Raw genomic sequence first — 24,884 nt, 5'->3', positions numbered from 1 at the left:
TTCAGTAAAGAGAAAGTGTACCTGACATTTTAAAGAAGAAGCGGAGTACGCCATTTTGGACAAGGGAAAAATTGAGGGCAACCATAGAGAGTACCATTGAGAAAAAAGGCCCAATATTTTGAAGGTTTGCAAAAGATTAAATGATTTTTCCTCTTTTCCATTTATATTATTGGACTTAACTAATTAAGTAAAATAAAATAGAAAAGACGGAGCTGAGAAAGAGAGCCGATTCATGGGATCCCAAGGCAAGTCCAATGGCGGGGAAAAAGGACAAAGAGTGGCAGGCAGCGATTGAAAGTTTAGACAAAAAAATAACAGAAGGCAATAAGGAAACAAATGAGACTATACAAAAAACACAAGAAATGGTCCAGGAATTACAGAAGAAAGTGAAAGACTCGCAATTGAATTTAGTGAAAGAGATCAAAGAGGCAATAAAATCAGAGGTTGCAGAATTGGCAAAGAGTATTGATGAAATAAGAACAGAGCTCCAAACTACGAAACAAAAAGTGCAAGAGGTGGAGGAGAAAATGGAGTGTATAAGAGCAGAGGCAGCGGGAGTGAGGGATAGAGTTGTTGTAATGGAATGCAGAGCTATGGAAAAAGAGCTTCGTTTTCGAGGTATTCCAGAGGTAATGGCGGGATCTGCATTGAAACAAGTCACTGAAATAATTGTGGAATTTTTAAGTAAAGAGCAGGAAGAAGTGGCTGCCAACCTAGACATTGCCTACCGAGTTAATTCCATGTATGCAGAGCAAAAAAACTTGCCAAGAGATGTTATTGTCCAGTTAACCACCAGGAGAATGAGGAGGAGATTATCAGAAATGAGGCCTTAACATATGAATAAAAGTCTTTTACTTTGTTCAGAAAATTTCTTCTCATTGGTATTTATTTTCTGTTTCCATACCATAGCTACCAGATGTTATAATATACCATGTTATCATGTGGAACCTTGTTGGGATAAATGCTGCATATCTTAACAAAAATAATTCTGGTTAACTTTCACTGCTTCTATTCCATTGGAGAGCATTATAAACACCATCTCCAAATATTTCACTGCTCTAATGTAGTACGATATCATGAGGTACATTACAGTATAAACAGTGGTTACTAATACCTCGATACGTCCTTCCCAATCAAGCTGTGGAGAAATGTCATTGGTGAAGCGTTTTTGTGGTATTTTCTCTTAAGCTAAGGGTAGGCCAAAAGATAATACATTCCAAATTCTATTATCTTTCTCATACCCTAAAGAGCATCTTGACCTGGACAGCCCAGGCAAGCCCGATTGCATCACATCTCATAAGCTATGCAGGTTCAGCCCTGGTTAATATTTGAATGGGAGATCTCCAAAGCAGGCCAAGGTTGTTATGCAGAGGCAGGCAATGGCCAACCATCTCTGTAAGTGTCTTGGCTTGAAAGCCCCAGCAGAGGTTGCCATAAGTCATCTGTGACTTGATGACACACTCTATCACCATTCTATAGAGCATTGCCATTTCTGTATATATTCTGACCTGATCCCCAAACACAATAAGCTGTAGAAGATATGCAGAGAACCATCACCCTTTGAAGGGACTCAAAACCCTACCAGGACTAGTAAATATCATCCCATCCCAATTACACTCTCCCTCTTTTTTCTCTGTTTTCTAGCTAGCCTTCTGCGTGTACTATGTGTGTTCTATGCTTACTTGTCTTTTATTCCTCTTAAAATAAGCCTTTCCTGTTGTACATCCACCTGTTTATTTGAGAGTTCTCTAAGAGAATAATCCTGGTATACATCGGTAGAGATTTCCCAGTTACCCTCTCTTGCTTCGTTACCTTTAACGTTAATTCCCCCAACTCACAAGGAGATCTTTCATTAGGGCAACACTGGAAATTGGTAAGTGTAGGAGGAAGGTGCTTCCGGGAAAATTTTGCTTTTTGACCCATCAATGTTGCATGTGTCTAGCATATTTTTCCTGTGAGATGGGCATCAAATGGAGGATGAGAGAGTATAGTTGTTTGTTCTAGCATAAGAGGCTTGCCCTTGGCGAGTCTGAACTGTGGGAAAGTAGGATATAAATCTTTACAATGAAGGAATAAACAAATTAATAATTTGCCAATTTATGACCTTTCACTTCCCCAAGGAGATACAAGACTTATTTTTGAGCAGTTTATACACAGTAATTTTTTTATATATTCACACATTCTCTCCCAAAGAGAACAGTTTTCCCCCATGAGATAATTTCAGGCATCAGGACTATGATAAAAGGACTATGGGTCAGGCAGCAATTGCTTGTCATACCATTTTCTCCTGAATGTTTTTAACAGAGAAGGACTAAACTTACTCACAGATGAGCATGGCAAGAACACTTGGAGAGAGTGGTTTCTATCTATAAAAATGCAAGTATGGAGGAAAATTAATTTCATTGACTCTTTTTGCTTTCAAGTAACAGGGCAATTATGTATTTATTTGATTGTGAATACAAACAACCCCCGGGGAATAATGAAAATCTGATAGAAAATGACTTTTAGAGGGATGTAAAAACAGAACTGTGTGAGGTGGAAAACAAAGAATGGTTATGATGCAAAGCAAGGCAATAGTATGTATACAACTGCCCCCAGACTCTAGATGGAAAGGCACGTTAGTAAGTACCTAGGGATGCTTGTGTGTGTAAGGAAGATTGTATGTGTAGTCCTCAATACACATGCAGGCTGTTCTTGCTCAACACATCTGAATGTGCACGGCACACATGAATACCGCTTTCACGGGAGTTCCCTTTGTATGACTGCATCTGCAAGTGATTTCAGAGGGCAAGGTGCCAATTTAGCTCTGTTTGCACTGCAAGAACAAGAAATATAAGCTGCTTGAACTTGGTATTTTGCATTTATTGAAGGTGTGAGAAAGTGTCAAGATCTGCATTTCAAGAAATGGATGTAGGGGAACTGGCATTCTTTTAGCAGTTGAGGAGGAACTGATAGTGAAAGCGTGAATGTATTCACACAGAGCAAATTGAAGTGTGACTGTGTGAGTGAGTACATGTAAAGTGAAATGAGGTTCACTTGAACATCCTTAGGTACTTAGTAAAGTGTATTTTCACCCTTTGTGCAGAGAGATTTCACATTTCAGTGGCATGCAGCTTTTATCTCCAGATAAAAGGATCTCTGTCAAAAAGAAAGTGTGTTCCATGCATCCCAGAAGGCACTACTGATAAGCAAATGGTCTAAGAATATATGACAGCTTCAGGAAAAAAAAGTTATCTTTGTAAATTAGAACATCCTTCTCACCCTGGGAACCATATCAATATTTTCAACCAAGCTGTTGCAAAATAAGCCTGTAACCTGACTGTAACAACTCCCAGCTAAAGGCTGATAACCACCTTATGAGGAAAACAGAAATCAAGTAAAACAAAAATTATTTCAAAATTCCAGAATTTATACCCAATCCAATCGTAATTCTTGGGATATGAAAGGGAGATGAGACACAGTTGTTTCTTGAATGGCTATATGCCCATGCATAAACTAGAAGACTCTAGACAGAAGTGAATTTTATGAATCAATTTCATATATGAATCAGTTTTATTCCTTCTTTCACTGGGGATTTACTGAAGCCCACAAAAGCAATTTTCATTTCTGCTATTTCTCTAGTCTCATACTTCCAGCTGTACATCAATCATGTTTTTCTCCCTTTGTATACATACTTACACAATATTCACAACAGTGGCAACATCTTTTAATAATAGCCTTTTCTCTATGTTTTCAGTGCCCCCCCCCCGCTGTTTAACAGTAACTTTTCCTTATGTTTTCAGTGATGGACAACCGTATATATGTTGGTGAGTTTGTCCTCATGGGCTTAACAAAAGTCCCTGGGCTGCAAGATGTCCTCTTCTTTCTCTTCTTGATGCTGTATTTGACCATCATACTAGGAAACACAACTATTTTGCTGATAACACTGATTGAACCACGGCTCCATTCACCAATGTACTTCTTTCTTGGAAACCTCTCCTGCTTAGATATCTGCTACTCCACAGCCACTGTGCCAAAGATGCTGGCTAGCTTCCTCGGGGAGCGTCAGAGAATTTCATTGATTGGTTGTCTATCTCAGCTTCATTTTTTCCATTTCCTAGGGAAAAGTGAAGGTTTATTGCTAGGTGTCATGGCATATGACCGCTATGTGGCCATATGTAATCCACTGTGTTACACCATCATCATGAACAAGAAGGCCTGCATTTTTTTGGCAATGGCCAGCTGGACTACTGGGTTCTTCCATGCTCTAATGCACACCATTATGACTTCCAAGCTGTATTTCTGTGACCCTAACTTAATCCAACATTTCTTCTGTGACATCAAGCCCCTCCTGAGGTTGGCTTGCTGTAGCACTGCCCTCAACCTCAGACTTCTCAATATTGTTACAGGCCTAATTATTGTTCTTCCTTTTTTCTTACACTTCTCTCCTACATCTATATCATCTCTGTCCTCTTCTTGAAAATAAAATCCAAGGAAAGCAGAGGTAAAGCTTTCCCCACTTGTGCCTCACATCTCACAGTTGTAACACTTTTCTATATTGGGGCCATCTTGACGTATATTCCTCCCTCTTCTGGAGAATCCCTGGAACAGGAAATGATGGTCACTCTTATGTACACTGTGGTTACTCCAGCTCTGAATCCCCTGATTTACACCCTAAGGAACCGAGAGGTGAAAACTGCTACTGAAGGATTATCTCCTCCTATACTATCCAGGACACCAGTTAAGATCTGCCTCTCAAGTCCTGGTTTCTGTACCCCTGCAGTCAGAAGTAAGGTGACAAAAGACAGGACATTTTCAGTAGTGGCACCTCTCCTGGGAATGCCCTCCCCCATTGAGGCTCACTTGGCATCAGACTTTTAGGCATCAGACGAAAACACATCTTTTTACTTAGGATTTTAATTAGGGGGTTATGATATTAACTTTTTAATAGTCTGTCGGGTTTTGTATGGATAGTTTTTATGCTCCTTATGACCAGTGGCTTGTTTTTAATATTGTGGTGTTTTTAATTGTAAACCATCTTGAACAGAGCTCTGAAGAAATGACATAGAAATATAAATAGAAAGTGGCATAGAAATAACCTAAGCAAATAAGATCAAACACTGGACTAAGTCATGAAGTAGTAGACACAGGACACAGAGAACATTATCACATGGACAAAAGATCCAGTAATAACAGTGGATCCAATAAGGCAGAAGAAGGGAAGACAAAATGCTGATAATACAGTGAGAAATAGAACATTTATCTTATCGTTACACAAAAGAAGAGGCTCTATAGGTTTTGCACATAGCTTGACCAGGAGATTTATTTATTTATTTATATTTCAATTTATATACCACCCAGTTTTGAATCAGCTTATATAGTTTAAAATCAATACAGTTTATACAGTTTAAAATCAATTAAAACAAGAAAACAACAATACTAAAATCAATATACAAAACAATAATGAAATTGTATTGTCGAAGGCTTTCACGGCCGGAGAACGATGGTTGTTGGGGGTTTTCCGGGCTGTATTGCCGTGGTCTTGGCATTGTAGTTCCTGACGTTTCGCCAGCAGCTGTGGCTGGTGCTACACCTCTGAAGATGCCAGCCACAGCTGCTGGCGAAACGTCAGGAACTACAATGCCAAGACCACGGCAATACAGCCCGGAAAACCCCCAACAACCATCAATAATGAAATTAATTAACCAAGTGCAATGGTGGGGAGAACCCCCACCCCCACCCCGAAGGTGAGAGGCTGACATGACACCACTACCTTCAACCACCGAACGCTTGGTGGAATAGCTCTGTGTTATGACTTTTACTTTTGGGGGGGGGGGCAGATATTTCTTTTAATTTTTCCCTTCACACCCTTTGGGTAGTTAGCTGCCACCAGGAATATTAAATTCCAATATATTTTATTTAAGTTTTCCCTTTGGTAATGTGGTTAACCGTCAGGCTTCTTCGTGGTTCTATGTGGCCCTGAGGATAGGAATGGGATATAACAGGGGTGGCCAAATGGCAGCTCGCGAGGTTTGCAACACCCCCCCCCCCCCGCAGGAACGCCAGTCACTCTCCCAAGCAACAGGAAGCACTGAGGTGGGCTCAGGATTTCCTACTTGCTGTCTGCACAACTGCCTCCTCTGCAGACAAGTTGGAAGATCCCAGCTAGGCTGGCGTCAAGGCTCATTTGGAGCCAGAACGCAGAGGAACGGCGTTCCAGTAGGTCTAAAAAGAAGTCACGTGGGTTTTGGCTCCGCCCATGTAATTTCTTTCCCTCCGAGTGAAAACAGAGGGGTGCTGGCCTGGGCTCCAAAGAAAGGCAAGTTGCTTGGATTAATTCTGCTGCACTCTTTTGCTTTCATTTCTGACTGGGGTGGGGAGGAGAAAATGAATGCCGGGTGGGTGCTGTCCTGGGCTCCAAAGAAAGGCAAGGTGCTTGGATTAATTCTGCTGCACTCTTTTGCTTTCATTTCTGACGGGGGGGGGGAGAAAATGAATGCCGGGTGGGTGCTGGCCTAGGCTCCAAAGAAAGGCAAGGTGCTTGGATTAATTCTGCTGCACTCATTTGCTTTCATTTCTGACGGGGGGGGGGTGAAAATGAATGCCGGGTGGGTGCTGGCCTGGGCTCCAAAGAAAGGCAAGGTGCTTGGATTAATTCTGCTGCACTCTTTTGCTTTCATTTCTGACGGGGGGGGGGGGGGAGAAAATGAATGCCAGGTGGGTGCTGGCCTGGGCTCCAAAGAAAGGCAAGGTGCTTGGATTAATTCTGCTGCACTCTTTTGCTTTCATTTCTGACGGGGGGGGGTGGAGAAAATGAATGCCGGGTGGGTGCTGGCCTGGGCTCCAAAGAAAGGCAAGGTGCTTGGATTAATTCTGCTGCACTCTTTTGCCTTCATTTCTGACTGTGGGGGGAGAAAATGAATGCCGGGTGGGTGCCATGATGCGAGACGATATCAATTCAAAGTTAGCTTGGCCAGCGGCCGCACGTTCTATCTGCAGCTTCAGGCTCCTCCTCAAAAACTGGACTGTATCTTTTGGCAGTGGGTACGGCTGTTCTACTTATGCGCTTTTACCACACTGATGCTCCATCACCTACCAGCAGGTTTACCTAAGCAACCCGCATTGCACTATGCCCTGGAATGGGTCATAGGTGAGCTGCAGTATTCTGGAGACTCCCTTCTTTTATCTGATTAGCTGTCATAAGAATCAGGGGCCTCAGACTTATTTGGGGCAAGGTTGCTGCCGGCACGACGAAGGGGCGAGGCATGGCGGCCGCCATGTTTGTGGGGCTCGCCCGGCGGGCCGCGGTGAGCCCCGGCCAATTGGTTTGAACCACGGCCGCCAATCTGGTGGCCGGGGTTGGTCGAGGGTGGCGGGGCTGAGGAGCAGACTGCAGGCTTTCAGTCTTCCCTCAGGTCCGGCTGCACGGCTTATAGCCCCGAGGCCGGCCCCGCTGCCCTTCAGTCGCCGGCGGAGTTTGAACAGGAAGGAACGTGGAGAGCGGATTGTGCCGCGGGATGAATGAGCGGAGCAGTGGAAGTCCGAGTGGGCACGGGCAGAGGCAGGAGGTTGGAGCTGAGCCTCCCGCCTCGACCTAGTGAGAAGATTGTCGTCGGCCCGGCCTTGGCAGAAGACCCCTGGCAAGAGCGCCTGAAGAGCACGAAGGCACGAGGTCTAGCTGAGCCTCGTGCCTCGTGGAAGCAAACGGCGCAGTGGCGGTGCCCAGCTGAGCAGAAGTGAGCGCTGCGGCAAGCGCAACGCGTGGAGGCAAAACCCCGAGCTGGTCACCGCCGGCGAGAGCAGCAGGGAGGGAGTGGGGAAATCCCTTTACTCCCTCTTTCGGGCCTTATGGAGCCGCTTCAGCAGGGGTGCGTTGGGCATTGCAGGGCAAAGTCGGCATGGCTCCCTCTAGGAAAGCAAAAGCTGGGGGGAAGGGCCCGCGGCCAGCATGGGCCGGCGGCAGTCAAGGGAACAACCTCCCCTCTTCTGGCAAGGGCTCAGGCACCTTTGCGTCGGGGCAGGGGAGCAAGGGCACTGCCTCCACGTGCAGGGCCGGGAACCCCCCTGCATCAGGCCGGGCCCCAAGGGGTAGGCCCCACCCTTTGCCTCAGCAGAACAAAGGTACCAAGGAACTCATGCCTGCCTCCTTGGCCAGGGGGAGGGCCAGCCACAGCTCCAAGGCAAGGGGCCCCTCTAAGGGATCAGCCAAGCCTCGGGGGCCTTCTGCAGCTGCACAGGCACAGGAGACAGCCTCGAGGGGCGGGGGTCTGCCGAAGGGGCCAGGGGGCAGGCTTTCTCAGACCATAGGCCTGCACCTGAAGCCTTGAGTAGTATTGGACGGGCCCTGGAGCTCCTCATGGCCTGGGTCGAGCAGCTGGGGACCTCCGGGCCTGGGGCCCCAGGGCCTGTCGAGGTCCCTCAACAGGGCAGAGGCAAGCCAGGAAGGAAGCGCTCTGCTCCAAGCGAGGAAGCGCTGCGGTCTTCTTCTGCCAGCTCATCAGACTCAAGTAGCAGGGAACGGAGGAGGCCTGCAAAAAGGGGACGGACATCGCGCAGGAAGAGGAGCCAGTGTCACTGGGAGGATTCAGACAGCGGGGAGACCTCAAGTGAGTTCTCATCCTCGGAGGAGGGGTCCCTCTGGGAGGAGTATTGGGAGGTGGCTTTAGGGGTCCCGGGCTTACCAGCCTGGGCTCAGCGGCATGTGGGGGGCCACAGGGGGGAGTGCACCCCCAGGAGGTTTAGGGTGTGGATGATAACCCCCCTCGGGGCTCATCCTTTATGGATGATGAGGACCCCCCAGGCCTCCACCTATCCCGCAGGGTGCAGGAACGTATTCTTAATGGTTATTATTTGGACATCTTCTTGCTCTTAAAACTGGAAGCGGAAGATGGGAGGTCTGCCCCCTCTTCCAAGCGGGACAGAAAGGTGGGGAGGAAAGCAACGGCCGATCGCACATTCGCTAACTGGCTGGAGGGTTTCTCGGTATACATGGGGGTGATTCAGGTGGCCTACCCAGACTGGGGTTGGCATCTCTCCAACCACCTTAGCAATGTTCTCCGGGCCCGAGCCTTGGCCGGGGAGCAGGTGGCCATGGATTACGACGAGGCCTTCTGTAAGAGGGCTTCTCACAACCCCAGGGCTCAGTGGGACTTCATCAATGAGAAGCTGTGGCTCTGGTTGGTGGGGCCGCACATGAAGGGTAGGGGTGAGGGGTCTTGCGGCATGCCCTGTTCGGTTTGCCGTGACAGGCCCAGGGGCCCCTGCAGGGAATACAATCAGGGCAAGTTCTTCTGTCCTAAGTGTCGATTTGACCACAACTGTGATTCCTGTGGCGGTCCCCACGCTTGCCCGTCGTGCCCTCGGGGCTCAGCCCCCTCTCAGCCATTTCGAGGGGGCCGATCTTCCACCGCAGCTGCACAAAAGGATGGAGGACCAGCCTCAATCGCGCCCCAGGCCGCCGGTGGTAGCACCTAGTTCTGGCCAGTTTGCATTGGGCCTCTCCAGCACCCCCGTCTGGCTGGCGGCCCTCCTTCCCCTCCTTGCACGATATCCAGACAGGCATGCCACCCAATACTTATGGGATGGCTTCTCGGTGGACTTTTGGATCCCCTTCACAGGCCCCCGCGTTGCCACAACCGCCAGCAACCTAAAATCCGCCAGGGAATTGCCTGAGGTGGTTGCGGCCAAGGTGTTCAAAGAGGTGTTGGCAGGCCGGGTTTCTGGCCCCTTTCATCCCCCCCTCTTCCCAACCTTAGGGTCTCATCCCTGGGGGTCATCCCTAAGAAGACCCCCAGTGAGTATCGCCTGATACACCACCTGTCCTACCCCAAGGGCTTGTCGGTGAACAATTTGATTCCCCCTGAGTGTTGTTTGGTCAGATATGCTTCATTTGATCAGGCCGTCTGCCTGCTAAGGGCATGCGGGCGGGGTGCCCTCATGGCTAAGTGTGATGTTCAGTCAGTCTTCCGCTTGCTCCCTGATCACCCAGTTGACCACTGACTTCTGGGCTTTAAGTTCCAGGACAAGTGGTATATCGACAAGGCCATGCCCATGGGCTGTTCAGTGGCCTGCACGACCTTTGAAACATTTAGCACCTTCCTCGAGTGGGCGGCCAAGGACCGCATGGGGTCCCCTTTTATCACACATTATTTAGATGATTTCCTGATAATGACCCCCCCAGGTGGCAGTTTGTGCCGACCGCCTCATCGCCTTTCAGGCTTTGGCCAGCAAACTGGGGGTGCCCCTCGCGCAGGAAAAGACGAAGGGCCCCTCCTCCTGCCTCACATACCTGGGCATCGAACTGGACTCAGTTGCCAGCATATCTCGGCTCCCGGCAGACAAGCTTGCCTGGCTTAAGGCCTTCATAACTGCCACCCTTCCCCAGGAGAAGTGCACCCTAAGGGAGCTTCAGTCTATCATAGGCCACCTCAACTTCACTTGCAGGGTGGTCTCCCCAGGATGGGCCTTTTGTTCTCGTCTTTCCAGGGATTGCCGGGGGGTATCCGCCCCTCATCATCGCATCTGGCTCAACAAGGGCATCAAAGCTGACCTCCAGGTGTGGCTGGATTTCTTGTCACGATTTAATGGGGTCTCCCTCTGGCAAGACCTCCTGGACTTGGGCTCGAGCTTGCAAGTCCATTCAGATGTGGCCAGTAGCCTGGGATTTGGGGTTTATTTTAAGGGATGCTGGTGCACCCAGCGCTGGCCTTCCTCATGGGCAGGCTCGGGGATCCTCCGGGACCTCACATTTTTAGAACTCTTCCCCATTGTGGTAGAGGTGGTCATCTGGGGGTCCCTGCTTCAGGACAGGCGGGTCACCTGGTGTGACAATCTAGCCATGGTCAAGGTCATCAACCGGCAGTCCTCTCGCTCTGAGCGGGTCATGCGCCTCATCCGCCGCTTCATGTTAACATGTCCCGCTGCTAACATTACCTTCTCAGCCCGCCATGTTGCAGGTGTGGATAATGGGTTGGCTGATGCATTATCTCGCTTCCAGATGGAGAGGTTCTTCGTGCTGGCTCCAGAGGCTCGACGCACCCTCGATCCCTTTCTGGAGGACCTGTGGCTGATTGGAGGTACTCCGTGATGCAGGGAGTATTATGGTCAGTGGCCCCATCCAACCTCTGGGCTTACTCGGCAGCAGCCACCCACTTTCTGGCTTTCTCCAAGACTGTTGGTGGCCGGGGGTCCTGGCCCACTTCTCAGGACATGGTCTTGCAGTACATGGGGCACCTCAGGGGTCTGGGGCTTTCACCCCTGTCCATGAGGAGGGATCTGGCCTCCATTTCTTTTTTCAGCAAGGCTCAGGGCTTCCCCGACCCATGCTGTGGTTTCATCGCCCATAGGGCCCTTGAGGGTTGGGCCAAGCTAGCCCCCCCTGCGGCATGCTGTGGGATGCCCTTGTCCCTATGCTGACACACCAGGCCCGGCAGCAGGGCCCGCCTGATGCCATCGTGTTCCAGATCAGGGAGAATGATATCGGCAAGTGCGAGTGTCCGGATCTGAAGCGGTCGATATGCGCTGATTTGGAACACCTACAGGGGCTTTTCCCTCAGACGGCCTTGCTTTGTTTGGACCTGCTGCAGAGGCACGTCTGGCGAGAGGCACGCTGCCCCAAGAAGGTGGACGGCATCAGGCAGAGACTCGCCCACACCATGGAGCGGTTTATCTTGGATAAGGAGGGCCTCCTGATCAGGCACCCGGACATTTCACATCGCCTGGAGGCTCTATTCCGGACTGCTGGGGTCCACCTCTCCAGCTGGGGTCAGGACATCTGGCTGCAGGACATCAGGGATGGCCTGTTGACTTGGCTTCAGTGGTAGGAGCGTTGACGGGGAGCCCAGAGGAGGCTTCTGTGGTGGTGGGCATTGGGGCAGATCTCGTTTTTGGGGGGCCAGGTTCTGTGAGTCCACGCCCCCTATCAGGGGATCCCCAGAGGGGATCTTGGGAGTGAGCTACGGTAGGGCCTGCCCAGCTCGGGTGTGGCGAGGAAACCTCACTCCCAGGTGGCAGGGGAGTCCACTCAGGGGTGCACACCCAGGTGACTCCCCCAAATGCCACTCCTTGGGGGCCCCCCTTCGGCATGGCTGAGGGGGGTGGGTTTTCGGCTGGTGGCAGGCCAGCCGAAGTGTGCTGGAATCTGCCCCTCATGCTGCGCCAATGTTCCTATTGTTATGTTAATTTTACCCCAACGCTTGTCTCAGCATGGTCATTCCACGCTTCGCCTCCACACTCTCAGCATAGGCAGCAAATATGAAGAATGCCAGCCTTTTGAGTTGCGAGATGGGGAGTGAGCGAGTAAAAGGAGCAAAAGGGGCCTTGGGACTTTGACTATCTGAGTGCAGAGAGAACAATGAGCCAGGGAATGGATGGTAGGCCTTCTAGGAGAACACAGGAAGAGAGACATGCAGCCCAAACAGCCACACGTTCCAGTGAAGTCAGCAATGTGCATAGTGAGGCCTAGATTCTGGTTGTTTCAACATTTCCAAATGCCTCAGAATGCCTAAAACTGACCACTTTCTATGTGTCCGTGCCTCATTCCATTGGAGAAAACATGAGGGGGCAGTGCAGGTGAGGGAGGCTTCAGGAAATTAAGGACATCCTAATCCATCCTTAAGATTTTTTTTACTTATAAAAATAATTTCAGGAGAACAGAAATTTATATACATAATGTAAATAACGTAAAAATATAATCCTCACATTGTTTGTTCAATTTAACTTCATTTAAATCAATCCTTTTTACATCTTCACAATTTTTTTGATCCAAATTTCTAAATTTTATAGTGTAGAATAACTTTTTGCAGTATTGCTAATAAACAATTTATCGCTTAGGCAACCTTCAATTAAAAAATAAAAGTATAAATTATTAAAAAGACAATGTGAGTTGTTAAATTAAACTTATACTGCCAACCGTGCCAGGGGCTAGCCCCCTTTAGGCAGGTGGCAGCCATTTGACCCGCTGAAGGGAGGGAGACAGAGTCCTCCCCTCATCTGGGGTTTAGCCTTGGGGGCGGAGCTTTGCAGCGTTCGCTGGCTCCTCCGCCCCTTTTGGCCTCAGTCTTGCCTCCTGCTCAGGCAAGCAAGGTCGTGTTGGGTGCTTGCCTGGCTCGAGGCCTAGGAGGGCACGGAGAGCTCATCCCCGGTTCCCTCGTCGAGACGACGCTGAGCGGCCATTGGTGGTTGGGCGCTGTCGTCCCCATCTAGCCCGCTTTAGGCTCCTCCGAGAAGCCTCGCTGCAGGGGTTTGGGGCGGAGGAAGGGCCGCTCCGCGCTCGGCAGCCAGGGCCGGCATTGCGCCGGACTTTGCCCCGCACCTTCCATTTTCCCCGCGGCTTGCCTGCGCGTCCTGGCTCGGCGCCGCGGCTGGGGCCAGCATTGCTCAAGGCTTTGCCGCACACCTTCCTCTTTTCCCGTGGCTCGCCCGCGCGCCCCGGCTCGCCGCTTGGTTCCCGTCTGCCCTGCTTGTCCCGGCCGCGCCATGGCTTGTGGCTGGGCCACTTGGCGCTTAGTGGCCGAGGGTGGTGTAGTGACGGGTTTTCTGTTGTTTGAGGCTGGGTGGCCTTTACAGATTGCGTGGGTGCTCACGGGCGGGAAGGGCCTGCCTTTCGGGCAGCTTTTGTGTCGCTTGTGCCGGCACTCCCACCCCCATTACTCGGGGCATTCATTCCCATCTCTTTGCTGCCCTCCACCCTTCGTTTGGGTTAGGCTGGGTAGCCGTTTTGAGTGCTTCTGAGTGGCACTAGGGGTTGCCTTTTCCTTGTTGATGGGGTTGGGAGTTGGCTCGTCTAGGCAGCGGCCATTTTGTGGGTCAGGAGACGGCGGCCGTTTTGTTAGATTCAAGGGCGGCCTGGTTTTTTCCCGCTGCTATTACACCCCCTGGTGGTTTTGGCCCATCGGCCTCTGGTACTTTCTGGTGAGCAGTAGCCAGGGAGAGTATTAAAACAATAATAATAATAACATAATAGTTGTTGTTGTTGTTATAAAATAAATAATAAAACCAAGTTGTGCTTTAGAATAGGATGGATCCAAAAAAAGGGGTTGGCAACACCAAGGGCAAGCAGCCCGCCCGGCGCCCTCCCAAGCATCCTGTGGTAGCATTATCATCGGATGAGGAAGAGGAGGGTTCAGTCAGGCGGGATATATTGGCCAGGATTGCTGCATTGGAACAGGCCAGGCCATCTGTCCCCACACAATGGGAGCCTGCTAGTAAGAGGCCAGCTCGAGCGGCTTCCAAGGCTGCATCCATTAATGATATTCTGTCTTGTTTGGCTGCTTTGGAAGGATCTTCTGCTGAGTGTGCCACGGTTCCTTCAGCATCATCGGTTGGTCAGGCCACGGAGGAAGAGGCGGCAGAGCCTGCGGCATCTGAGACGGAAGCTGTCTGGCCTCAGGAGGCAGGTCAGGTGGCCCTGGTGGTTCAGCCCCCGGACAGCGATGGTAAGTGTCCCTGGCCTCAGCAGCTGGGTGCGTGGCCATGGGGTCAACCAAATCAGTCTGCACAACACACTACATACACACAACCCGCAGCTCTCGCAGGTACTTCGGGTGTTGGAATGGCTCCCGGGGCTGGGATGGCTGCGGAATGGGGCTCTTGGTGCCAGTCGCCGGGGCCTAGCCAGGTGCTTGGTAAAGGGCCCCAGACCAATAAAAGTGAGGGTACTTGAGGCCATGTTGGCCAATTATCCTAACAGAGATGATGCCCAGTTTTTGTTACATGGTTTTTTGTTTGGCTTTAGGATACCTTTTCAGGGTCCCAGGACAGCCTTCATGTCACCGAATTTGCGTTCGGTGGTTGGCATGGAGGAAGTTGTAAGGGCAAAAATTCAAAAGGAATGTGCGGAGGGCAGGGTTTTAGGCCCTTTCCCCTTCCTTCCTGTTCCTTGTTTGCAGGTCTCCCCCCTTATGGGTAGTCCCTAAGAAGGCAGCTGGTGAATTCCGCTTGATTCACCATCTTTCTTACCCCAGGGGTGGTTCAGTCAATGATGCAATACCAGAGGACTTGTGCTCGGTGCGTTATACGTCCTTTGACCAAGCGGTCAAAGTCGTGAGGCATTGTGGAAGAGGCGCGGAGATGGCGAAATGTGACATTAAGTCGGCCTTTCGTCTTCTCCCCATACACCCGGAGGATTTTGAGCTCCTTGGGTTTGCCTTCGAGGGCAAATATTACATGGACCGAGCGCTCCCGATGGGTTGCTCCGTTTCATGTGCAGTGTTTGAACCTTTTAGCACGTTCTTGGAGTGGGCCCTACGTCAGAGGCAGCGCTGCCGTGACTCCGCCCACTATTTGGACGAATTTATCCTGGTTGGGCCCCCGGGTTCAGGTTAGTGTGCCTGGCTTTTGAGGGGGTTTATAGCTTTAGCTGATGAGCTGGCCGTTCCTTTAGCCCATGAGAAAACAGAGGGTCCCATGACGGTTCTGACCTTCCTCGGTATAGAGTTAGATACAGAGCATCAAACTTCCAGGCTGCTCCTCGAGAAGCTACAAGATTTGAGGGTGCGATTGTGGTCTCTCTTAGACAAGCGGAAGGTTTCGCTTTTGGAGCTGCAACAGGTCGTCGGACATCTTAACTTTGCATGCAAAGTGTTGGTGCCCGGCAGAGCCTTTTTGAGGCATCTCTGTGGTGCGATGGGGAAGCTCAGGCTCCCGCATCATAGGACGTGGATTTCTTCTGGGATGAGACAGGACCTGGAAGTCTGGAGCCAGTTTTTGAGCTGCTTCAATAGCATTTCTTTTTCGAGGCAGGAGTTGTTGTTGGAAGGGGATTTGCAGGTTTCCTCTGACGCAGCTGGCTCTATAGGTTTGGGGATTTATTTTAGGGGGCACTGGTGTGCCTCGCAGTGGCCCGCGGACTGGGTGGAAGCTGGCTGGTGCAGGGACCTGACATTTCTTGAATTCTTCCCAATCTTAGTGGCTGTTAACCTTTGGGGAGAGGAAACGGCCAACCACTCGGTGCACTTTTGGTGTGACAATATGGCAGTGGTACAGGTCGTGAATTCCCTCTCTTCTCGATCCCCCAGGGTGATGAAGCTGGTCCGAGCCTTCACTTTAAGGTGTCTGCACCTTAATATTTTGTTTTTAGCCAGGCATGTACCTGGGGTTAACAATGAGGTGGCAGATGCGTTGTCTCGTCTGCAGATGGACCGGTTTTGACAGCTTGCCCCAGAGGCGGATTTGCTGCCCACCCAGGTTCCTCTGGAGCTATGGAGGATTGGGAATCCGAGGCCTTCAGAGCTATCCAGTTAGCTCTGGCCCCTAGTACCAGGAGAGCTTACGACAGGGCGGTAAGTCGCTTCGGGGGTTTCAGGCAGGAGGTGGGTCTCCCTCAGTTTTGGCCAATCCCTGTCGAGCATGTAGCTCATTTTTGTGTTGCTCAGAAAGGTAGGGGGCACAGGGTTAAATACATTCGCAGTCAGCTTGCCACGTTGAGTTTTGCCTCGAAGGCCCGCGGCCTTGTTGACCCTACCAGTGACTTCCGCATAAGGAAGATGTTGGAGGGTTGGTCCCAGGAGACGGCTGTTATGAAGGCAGCCTATTTCCCCCAGTATCTTGCAGGGCTTGAGGAATGTGTGGCCCTTGGTTTGTAGTTCACCTTTTGAGGAACTGTTATTCCATGCCGCTTCCTTGATCGCATTCTTTGGAGCGCTTAGAGTCAGTGAGCTCGTCCCCCAGTCCCTTAAGGACGAATCTGGTCATGCTATTTCAGCAGCTGATGTTAAGTTTCAGGGGGACCAGGTAGTGATTCGTCTTAGGCGTTCTAAGACTGACCAGTGTCAAAAAGGGGTAGATTTGACGCTTAGTCAGTGTGCCATTAGGGATTTGTGCCCAGTGGAGGCTTTGAGGAAATACCTCAGGGCCAGGGACGCTGTTTTGCCGTGACATTGGTTCCCTGCCGACAAAGTACCAGTTTTGGACCGTCGCGGGCAGAGCCCTCTTGAAGTTGGGGTTAGAAGGGGTCAAATTTGGGACTCACTCTTTTCGCATAGGTGCGGCTTCCACTCAGGGGCCGACATACAGAGAGTGGGGGAGTGGTGTTCCGCCGCTTATAAGTCTTACGTGAGGCCTCTGATCAGGGGCCAATCATGCTGACGCTGTTTTTCTTTCAGGTGCGGTGGCGTGGCGTGAGAGGATACGCATCCTCATATGTGGCCATAGTATGGTCTTTTGGGCGGCACACCAAGCGAGGAGGACACAGATGGGGTCCTAGCTTGGACTCAGCCGTTGGGCCACGGTGGAGTGGCAAGGCAGAAGAGGCCTGCGATGGGCTGGTTTATTGCCACTGTTTTTTGGGGCAAGGAGTTCCCCTCCCCCGCACATCCTTGTTGTCCATTTAGGTGGCAACAATTTAGGTCTTATGAAGGGTGTGGCCCTTTCTTGGCAGGCACAGGACGACTTCAGGGAGATTCTGAGGAGATGGCCCGGTGTCCTGATCTTTCGGTCGGTGATGCTTCCGCGCCGGGTGTGGCAGGAAGCACTGGACCACAGTGCTATTGAGAGGGCTAGGCAGATGGCCAATAGAACCCTCTTTAAAACAATGACAGGTGGGTTGGGGATCTATTTACCCCATCCGCAGATCCGGGCCAAGTCTGCAGACCTCTACAGAGGGGATGGTGTTCACCTCTCTAGCAGAGGTAACAATATTTTCTTGAATGACCTGCGGCACGGGCTGCACTTGGCCTTAAGACATTTGTGGGGCGTGGAGGCCTAAGCAGAGGCTTGGCCTCTGCGGTGGCAGGATGTTAGTTAGGGAACAATCTGTAGCAGGCTGGTGAGCACCCTTGGCAACTCCCCATTGGTGGGGAATTGGGGTCTGCCAGAAGTGACTGGCTGCCGTACGGCCCAGTTGCGTGGTTTGACGTCCTGGGTGGGGTACCCCTGTATAAGCCAGTCTCCCCCTGCTGCCGTACGGCTGGGTGGGGGAGCTTTGAAGGGGGAACCACTTTGCCTGGCCAGGCTAGGTCCCAGCCATTTGATGATGGCTCACACCCGGGGCAGCAGGTGTCTCGCCCAGACAGGTCAGGGCGGGGTACGGAGTGACCCCAGGGCCTGACCTGTACGGCTAGTACGGCCCTTGCCGTAGTTTAATGTTTGCTTGTTGTTTATTAAAATGAAAACTGGCCCATTTTATAACCCGAGATACTGTCTCTGTCTCTTACTCCCAATAGTGGGGCAAATGATGTTTGTTTCAACTTGAGTATTGAGTCTACAATTTTACTTCGTAGAAATAACTATTGAGTATGTAAATACCCTCTTATCCCTTCTCTTATAACTCTAATTCCCCTTCCCTTTCCCCCTCCCCCTTTCTTGAGTACTTAATGTGTATATATATATTAAATTATACTTACAATAGTCTGATTTGTTCTGAAATATATTATAATTGTGCTTAAGTTTCCCCCCTCCCTTATCCTCCCCTGTAACCCAATTGATTTAAATCTAGTAATACAATATCACTCCTGGTATTACTCCCCCTAACTAAAATATTAATATAATTATTAACACCCCTTCTGTTAATTAATAAAATTTTGTTCTGGTCTGAAGGATTTAGAGTCAGATAATTAATTTTTTGAATTTATACTAATAAATATCTATAAAAGAACTAGTTCACTCTCCTTTCTTACTGTATAACCCAATTAATTATAGCCTTATATCGTTATATCTCTTCCTGAGTCTTGATATTGATGAGAGTTCAAAATTCAGATAGGAATATATAATTTTTGAAGAGATGAGGCCTTAACATATGAATAAAAGTCTTTCACTTTGTTCAGAAAATTTCTTCTCATTGGTATTTATTTTCTGTTTCCATACCATAGCTACCAGATGTTATAATATACCATGATATCATGTGGAGCCTTGTTGCGATAAATGCTGCATATCTTAACAAAAATAATTCTGGTGAACTTTCACTGCTTCTATTCCATTGGAGAGCATTATAAACACCATCTCCAAATATTTCACTGCTCTAATGTAGTTCCACCACAAACGTACGATATCATGAGGTTCATTACAGTATAAACAGTGGTTACTAATACCTCGATACGTCCTTCCCAATCAAGCTGTGGAGAAATGTCATTGGTGAAGCGTTTTTGTGGTAGTTTCTCTTAAGCTAAGGGTAGGCCAAAAGATAATACATTCCAAGTTCTACTATCTTTCTCATACCCTAAAGAGCATCTTGACCTGGACAGCCCAGGCAAGCCTGATTGCATCACATCTCATAAGCTATGCAGGTTCAGCCCTGGTTAATATTTGAATGGGAGATCTCCAAAGCAGGCCAAGGTTGTCATGCAGAGGCAGGCAATGGCCAACCATCTCTGTAAGTGTCTTGGCTTGAAAGCCCCAGCAGAGGTTGCCATAATTCATCTGTGACTTGATGGCACACTCTATCACCATTCTATAGAGCATTGCCATTTCTGTATATATTCTGACCTGATCCCCAAACACAATAAGCTGTAGAAGATATGTAGAGAACCATCACCCTTTGAAGGGACTCAAAACCCTACCAGGACTAGTAAATATCATCCCATCCCAATTACTCTCTCCCTCTTTTTTCTGTTTTCTTGCTAGTCTTCTGCGTGTACTGTGTGTTCTATGCTTTCTTGTCTTTTATTCCTCTTAAAATAAAGAAGCCTTTCCTGTTGTACATCCACCTGTTTGAGAGTTCTCTAAGAGAATAATCGTGGTATACATCAGTAGAGATTCCCCAGTTACCCTCTCTTGCTTCGTTACCTTTAATGTTAATTCCCCCAACTCACAAGGAGATCCTTCATTAGGACAACACTGGAAATTGGTAAGTGTAGAAGGAAGGTGCTTCCGGGGAAATTTTGCTTTTGGACCCATTGCCATCTCTGAGACTTCATCAATGTTGCATGTGTCTAGCATATTTTTCCTGTGAGATGGGCATCAAATGGAAAATGAGAGAGTATAGTTGTTTGTTCTAGCATAAGAGGCTTGCCCTTGGCGAGTCTGAACTGTGGGAAAGTAGGATATAAATCTTTACAATGAAGGAATAAACAAATTAATAATTTGTCAATTTATTACCTTTCACTTCCCCAAGGAGATCCAAGACTTATTTTTGAGCAGTTTATACACAGTAATTTTTAAAAATATATTCAAACATTATCTCCCAAAGAGAACAATTAAGGGAATCACTTTCCCCCATGAGATAATTTTAGGCATCAGGACTATGATAAAAGGACTGTGGGTCAGGCAGCAATTGCTTGTCATGCCATTTTCTCCTGAATGTTTTTTAGCAGAGAAGGACTAAACTTCCTCACAGATGAGCATGGCAAGAACACTTGGAGAGAGTGGTTTCTATCTATAAAAATGCAAGTATGGAGGAAAATTAATTTTATTGACTCTTTTTGCTTTCATGTATTTATTTGATTGTGAATACAAACAACCCCCAGGGAATAATGAAAATCTGATAGAAAATGACTTTTAGAGGGCTGTAAAAACAGAACTGTGTGGGGTGGAAAACAAAGAATGGTTATGATGCAAAACAAGGCAATAGTATGTATACAACTGCCCCCAGACTCTAGATGGAAAGACACGCTAATAAGTACCGAGGGATGCTTGTGTGCGTAATGAAGATTGTATGTGTAGTCCTCAATACACATGCAGGCTTTTCTTGCTCAACACATCTGAATGTGCACGGCACACATGAATACCGCTTTCACGGGAGTTCCCTTTGTATGACTGCATCTGCAAGTGATTTCAGAGGGCAAGGTGCCAATTTAGCTCTGTTTGCACTGCAAGAACAAGAAATATAAGCTGCTTGAACTTGCTATTTTGCATTTATTGTGGATGTGGGGGAACTGACATTCTTTTAGCAGTTGAGGAGGAACTGATAGTGAAAGCGTGAATGTATTCACGCACAGCAAATTGAAGTGTGACTGTGTGAGTGAGTACATGTAAAGTGAAATGAGGTTCACTTGAACATCCTTAGGTACTTAGTAAAGTGTATTTTCACCCTTTCTGCAGAGGGACTTTGCATTTCAGTGGGATGCAGCTTTTATCTCCAGATAAAAGGATCTCTGTCAAAACGAAAGCGTGTTCCATGCATCTCAGAAGGCACTACTGATGAGCAAGTGGTCTAAGAATATAAGACAGCTTCAGGAAAAAAGAGTTATCTTTGTAAATTAGAACATCCTTCTCACCCTGGGAACCATATCAATATTTTCAAGAAAACTGTTGCAAAATAAGCTTGTAATCTGACTGTAACAACTCCCAGCTAAAGGCTGATAACCACCTTATGAGGAAAACAGAAATCAAGCAAAATTTAAATTATTTCAAAATTCCAGAATTTATACCCAATCCAATCGTAATTCTTGGGATATGAAAGGGAGATGAGACACAGTTGTTTCTTGAATGGCTATATGCCCATGCATAAACTAGAAGACTCTAGACAGAAGTGAATTTTATGAATCAATTCCATATATGAATCAGTTTTATTCCTTGTTTCACTGGGGATTTACTGAAGCCCACAAAAGCAATTTTCATTTCTGCTATTTTTCTAGTCTCATACTTCCAGCTGTACATCAATCATGTTTTTCTCCCTTTGTATACACATACTTACACAATAGTCACAACAGTGGCAACATCTTTTAATAATAGCCTTTTCTCTATGTTTTCAGTGCCCCCCCCCCGTTGTTTAATAGTAACTTTTCCTTATGTTTTCAGTGATGGACAACCGTATATATGTTGGTGAGTTTGTCCTCATGGGCTTAACAAAAGTCCCTGAGCTGCAAGATGTCCTCTTCTTTCTCTTCTTCATGCTGTATTTGACCATCATACTAGGAAACACGACTATTTTGTTGATAACACTGATTGAACCATGGCTCCATTCACCAATGTACTTCTTTCTTGGAAACCTCTCCTGCTTAGATATCTGCTACTCCACAGTCACTGTGCCAAAGATGCTGATTCATTGATTGGTTGTCTATCTCAGCTTCATTTTTTCCATTTCCTAGGGAGCAGTGAAGGTTTATTGCTAGGTGTCATGGCATATGACCGCTATGTGGCCATATGTAATCCACTGCGTTACACCATCATCATGAACAAGAAGGCCTGCATTTTTTTGGCAATGGCCAGCTGGACTACTGCGTTCTTCCATGCTCTAATGCACACCATTATGACTTCCAAGCTGTATTTCTGTGGCCCTAACTTAATCCAACATTTCTTCTGTGACATCAAGCCCCTCCTGAGGTTGGCTTGCTGTAGCACTGCCCTCAACCTCAGACTTCTCAATATTGTTACAGGCCTAATTATTGTTCTTCCTTTTTTTCTTACACTTCTCTCCTACATCTATATCATCTCCTTCCTCTTCTTGAAAATAAAATCCAAGGAAAGCAGAGGAAAAGCTTTCTCCACTTGTGCCTCACATCTCACAGTTGTAACACTTTTCTATACTGGGGCCATCTTGACGTATATTCCTCCCTCTTCTGGAGAATCCCTGGAACAGGAAATGATGGTCACTCTTATGTACACTGTGGTTACTCCAGCTCTGAATCCCCTGATTTACACCCTAAGGAACCAAGAGGTAAAAACTGCTATTAGGAAAGCAATAGGTCAAAGCTCCTTCCTTCACAAATGGGAAATTAACATGGGCTCTTTTGGTTCTTGTTCCAAAGAATAAAGACAAGCTATCCAGATGATTGGTGTCCATATTGGCTATAGACAACTAGGGAAGCTATTTATAGGTTAAGTCTTTCCCATTATATCTGCAATGTATTTGTTTTGAGCAGGGCTCTTGAGACGTGGCATAAAATCTCCTAAATTTGGACATTTATAAATAAATAATTAAAGTTGGACCTTAATGAAGTAAATTCCTCATCTCGCTTTATGAGCTGGAGCAAATGTGAAGTCCTCCTTATTAACGTAGGAGTTGAACACATCTGCTGGGTAATGTTTTCTAATGCACTCTACGTGGGTCTGCCTTTGAGAATGGTCCAGAAACTTCAGTTAGTCCAAAATGCTGTGGCCAGGCTGGTTAGAGGGATTGTATCACCTATGTGCTGAGACTACTGAAGGATTATCTCCTCCTATACTATCCAGCACACCAATTAAGATCTGCCTCTCAAGCCCTGATTTCTGTACCCCTGCAGTCAGAAGTAAGGTGACTAAAGACAGGACATTTTCAGTAGTGGCACCTCTCCTGGGAATGCCCTCCCCCATTGAGGCTCACTTGGCACCGACTTTATTTTCTTTTAGGCATCAGATGAAAACACATCTTTTTACTTAGGATTTTAATTAGGGGGTTATGATATTAACTTTTTAATAGTCTGTTGGATAGTTTTTATGCTCCTTATGACCAGTGGCTTGTTTTTAATATTGTGGTGTTTTTAATTGTAAACCATCTTGAACAGAGCTCTGAAGAAATGACATAGAAATAGAAATAGAAAGTGGCATAGAAATAACCTAAGTAAATAAGATCAAACACTGGACTAAGTCATGAAGTAGTAGACACAGGACACAGAGAACATTATCACATGGACAAAAGATCCAGTAATAATAGTGGATCCAATAAGGCAGAAGAAGGCAAGACAAAATGCTGATGATACAGTGAGAAATAGAACATTTATCTTATCGATACACAAAAGAAGAGGCTCTATAGGTTTTGCACATAGCTTGGCCAGGAGATTTATTTATTTATTTATTTATATTTCAATTTATATATCACCCAATTTTTAAATCAGTTTATGTAGTTTAAAATCAATACAGTTCATACAGTTTAAAATCAATAAAAACAAGAAAACAACAATACTAAAATCAATATACAAAACAATAACGAAATAAATTAACCAAGTGCAATGGTGGGGAGAACCCCCACCCCGATGGTGAGAGGCTGACATGACACCACTACCTTCAACCACCGAACGCTTGGTGGAATAGCTCTGTGTTATGACTTTTACTCTTGGGGGGCAGATATTTCTTTTATTTTTTCCCTTCACACCCTCTGGGTTGTTAGCTGCCACCAGGAAGATTAAATTCCAATATATTTTATTTAAGTTTTCCCTTTGGTAACATGTTTAAGCGTCAGGCTCCTTCGTGGTTTTATGTGGCCCTGAGGATAGGAATGGGATATAACAATGACAGCTACTCTGGGATATAACAAAACAAAATAAATGTTTATTCTTCAAGAAGCGTATTGGTTTCATAAAAGTAGTTCTTAAAGTTACTTCATTTAAACTCCTTCACACAGATCTCCTGTAAGGCTTCACACACAGTTAGCCTCTTTCTCTAGGCTCTATATTTCTCTCACAGAAAACTCCTCAGGCAGCACACAGCTAGCCTCTCTGACTCTTATTCACAGATTATATTTCTCTCATAACCACTTCAACATATTCAGGCAGCACACAGCCAGCCTGCTTTCTTCTCACTCCCCAAAACCTTTCTCCCTTGCCTGTCAGTCTCAACTGCGTTCACTCCACCCGGACTCTGTCATCAACCAATCATATCACTCACTCATCTCTCTCTCTCACCCCCACTCTTCACCTATTTCATCCAGCATTTAAAGAAACATGCACCCATTTCTTGAAATCATTACAAATCCTCCCCCCCCCCTTCTCCTTTAAGCGGAACACATCTCTTTTTCAGAAGAGTTGTGTGCAGCTTCCTCTGGCTTAGGGAATAGTTTATTCTCTTCATCAATTGGTGTATTCTGTTTCTCTAAGGACTCTAGCTGAAATCTGAGGTTTCTCTGGCTAGTTAGAGTCTTTTTCGGCATTCTATTTTCTATATCCAGATAAGAGTTTTTTTGCTCTGACATATCTATTTTTTCACAAATTAGCTTTAGTTTAGTAACCCTTTTCTGTAACAACTCATTTTCCCATTCAAAAATGTTTGTTTCTGCATTCATCTCATTCTGCCTGGCCTCCTCTCTTATGTCCTTTAACTCAGGATCCTTCATAATT

General features: G+C 47.4%; 2 pseudogenes; both read left to right on the top strand.

Annotated features, from left to right (window-relative positions):
• Positions 1-3,784: 3,784 nt before the first annotated feature.
• Positions 3,785-4,860, top strand: LOC129339234 (olfactory receptor 12D2-like; annotated as a pseudogene).
• Positions 4,861-21,653: 16,793 nt separating this feature from the next.
• On the top strand, positions 21,654-22,606 carry LOC129339233 (olfactory receptor 12D1-like; annotated as a pseudogene).
• Positions 22,607-24,884: the final 2,278 nt, after the last annotated feature.

This window comes from Eublepharis macularius, chromosome 12 (assembly GCF_028583425.1).
Source record: "Eublepharis macularius isolate TG4126 chromosome 12, MPM_Emac_v1.0, whole genome shotgun sequence".
Taxonomy (NCBI): Eukaryota; Metazoa; Chordata; class Lepidosauria; order Squamata; family Eublepharidae; genus Eublepharis; species Eublepharis macularius.
Note: the sequence above shows the minus strand (reverse complement) of the source record. Positions and strands in the feature narration are given on the sequence as shown.